Source organism: Triticum aestivum, chromosome 2D, assembly GCF_018294505.1.
Source record: "Triticum aestivum cultivar Chinese Spring chromosome 2D, IWGSC CS RefSeq v2.1, whole genome shotgun sequence".
In the NCBI taxonomy this organism is placed as follows: domain Eukaryota; kingdom Viridiplantae; phylum Streptophyta; class Magnoliopsida; order Poales; family Poaceae; genus Triticum; species Triticum aestivum.
In genome coordinates, this window is record NC_057799.1 from 325,751,775 (window position 1) to 325,755,085 (window position 3,311).

A 3,311-nucleotide genomic window follows, 5' to 3' on the forward strand; every position below is an offset into this window, starting at 1 on the left:
CTTGTCGTGCTCGACCTTGACTCCTCCACCTTCCTGAGAAGGCGCATCTTTCCTTCCAGATTTTTCGCCGATGCTAGCCCTCTCTTGCCGCCATGGCTTCGCGGTCGAAGAAGAACAGGGGGAAATCCTGCACCCCGGCCGAATCTCAGCCGGTCTTGGAGCCTGCTCTTGAGCAGTCGTCGGTGGTTAATCAAGAAGGGTTGGCCAAGGTCCTCCCGGCCCTCGCCGCCAATTCTAACGAGTGGAAGGCGACGGTGGCTTGGCCCGTTTCCCGGGCTATGATCGACATGGAAGCCACTGAGATCCGCATTCATCTTCACGCCCTCCTGGCTGGCCTGATCCCCCTTTCTCCGATTTCTTCAACGCCATACTCTCGCATTACCAAGTCCAGGCGCTGCATCTGGATCCCCAATCCATCATCCTCCTCGCCATCTTTGCTTTCCTTTGCGAGGCTATGGTGGGCATCGCCCCTTCTGTAGCCCTGTTTCGCCATTTCTTCTCGCTCCATCTGGTCGACGCCCGCCGGCGCTCGGGGTGTGTGGCCTTCCAGGCCGTAGCGGCGACGGCTAGCTCGGGCATCGACTTCGAGCTCTCGCCAGATGTGAGGGGGTTCGAGAAGCGGTGGGTGTATGTGGACGCCGGCGTGCTCAACTCCTTGCTTTCTGCTTCCATGGGTGCCAACTGTACCCAGCTCCGGCTAGGGGCACGCGAAGCTTGTCGACCATCAGCTTGCTCACGTTTGGCGCCAGCTGGCCAAGTTGAAGAAGCTCGGGGTGACGGCGCCAATGGTGGCGAAGGAGTTCATTCGGTGTCACATCGCTCTACTTCAGTGTCATTCTCGACAAATGTGGGCCTTCACCGGCAGCAGGGACCCCATGAGGCTCCAGATGCTTGCGCTTCCTTCCGAGATGCTGCGCATGGTGCTCGAGTTTTTGACGGGTGACCCAGTGCCAGCCATGCTTCCGGAGGAGGGTTGCCTCTTGTACCAATGCTCGAACAAGGAGGGCTTCGTGAGGCAGATGCCCCTTTTTGATGAGTGGGGGCTGCGCCCGGTGGGCCTTGAAGGGCCTCGCAAGAATCCCGTCTTTGTAGCTCCTTTGCTCGCTGAACCTGCGGCGCGCGCCCTAGATGTGGATGCAGGGGGGCGCACGCCGCCGGGTACCGCTGGGGCAACTGCTGAGGAACTCGCGTCAACAGGTGCTCCCGAGGCTCTGGCGGGGGCCCCTGAGGTGACCACTGGAGAGCTGGCGCAGCCCGACGCTCCTGAGGCGACAGCCCCCGAAGCTCGGGCGAGCAGTCCTGAGGTGGTGGCTGGTGAGCAGGCACAGTCTGGCGCTCCTAAGGCCGCCGCCCCAGGAGCCCCGCCGAGTGCCCCAGATGTTGACGGCCACGCCCCCGGCCTCGGCCAGCTTCGCCTGAACCTCGAAGCGCTCCACAAGAGGAAAGGGTCTCCGAGCTGCAGTGGTGATGCCTACCGGCTGCTGAAGCAGAGGAAATACATAGCCATAGACAAGTAAGTACCTTTTCTTCATGATTTCCTGTGTATCGCGTCCTTCCCTGACATTGGCTCCTCAGGATCCCCTTGGTTGCGGTGGCGAAATCTCCTGAGAAGCGGCCCCCACCAGTGCTTGACTCGCTCTTGATTTCGAGCCCCCTGCACGGGACTCCCGCAGGAGGCGCGGGGCCAGTCCGAGCGACGAATGTGTTGCTGGGGGGCCGTGAACCTGAACTTCCGACGTCCTTCCTTCGTGGTCTGGCCTGGGGCGCATGAGGCATGCCAAGGGCTCCTCCGTTGGTCGTCACTGGTGGCTGGGCACGCCCAGCATCGGCTTCATCTTCGAGCAGCGAGGCCGTGCTGCCCAGTACCTTCGTTGGGGCTCGAAGAACGTCCGGGAAGGCACCGGACTCCAACCCCCCGTCGGGGGCAGGCAAGCCACCCTGCGCCTCTCCGACGGCCCCCGACGCGGGGGTGGGCTTGGCCACGTGCTGGAGCTTGCGCACGGGCACAGCACCGTCCGCCATGAGCTCTTCCGGGAGGCGATGGGCGCTGATTCGACTTGGGGGAGAGCTTGCTGATGTCGACGCTCGCCTCGAGACCAAGGACCTTTGTTTGGCATGGGAGTGGCAACAACTGAAGGTCACCATCAACCTCGGGCATCTTCTGCATGAGCGCGCCAGCGCAAGCGCCGCGGTGTCCCTTGCGACTTCTCGCGAGGCTTGTGCCTGTGCCCTGGAGGAGGCCAGGGCCACCGACCATCATCGTGAGGCGGCCGAGGAGCGGGAGCAGGAGCTTCAAGCTTCAAACGCCGCCTTGGAGCAGCAGATCGAAGCGCGCAGGGCCGCCCTGATGGCGTCACTACGTGAGGCCCCCTACGTGAGGCATCAGAAATTGCCGCGCCAGGGCCATCGCCTGGGTGCCCTGCGTCATGGGCCACCAGGCCATGATGACCACGGGGCAGCATCCCGGCGCGGCCCCAGGAGGGACCGCCCAACCTTGCCTCGCCTGGGTGCGGCATAGTTGAGGTAGGACGAGTGGTGCTGCGGGCCGTGTTGACGCCGTCGAGTCCCCCAAGCGCTCCGGGGGGCACAGGTACGACGGGGTCCGCCGCACGCCCCAGCCACAATCTGTGACATGGGTAGGGTGCAGAAAGGCGTCATGCCCCTGCAGGCGGCATCAAGCAGCTCAGTGACCCGCTCCAGCAGGGCGTCGCGGCCGCCCTCCGCCAACCTGCAACGCAGCAGCTCTCGCGCCAGGATGAGTGCGGCTCGCATGTTCGCCTGCTCCCGGCGAGTGTGCGGCGCCGTCGCCACGGCGTAGTGTTGGAAATATGCCCTAGAGGCAATAATAAATAGGTTATTATTATATTTCCTTGTTCATGATAATCGTTTATTATCCATGCTAGAATTGTATTGATAGGAAACTCAGATACATGTGTGGATACATAGACAACACCATGTCCCTAGTAAGCCTCTAGTTGACTAGCTCGTTGATCAATAGATGGTTACGGTTTCCTGACCATGGACATTGGATGTCGTTGATAACGGGATCACATCATTAGGAGAATGATGTGATGGACAAGACCCAATCCTAAGCCTAGCACAAGATCGTGTAGTTCGTTTGCTCAGAGCTTTTCTAATGTCAAGTATCAGTTCCTTAGACCATGAGATTGTGCAACTCCCGGATACCGTAGGAATGCTTTGGGTGTACCAAACATCACAACGTAACTGGGTGACTATAAAGGTGCACTACAGGTATCTCCGAAAGTGTCTGTTGGGTTGGCACGAATCGAGACTGGGATTTGTCACTCCGT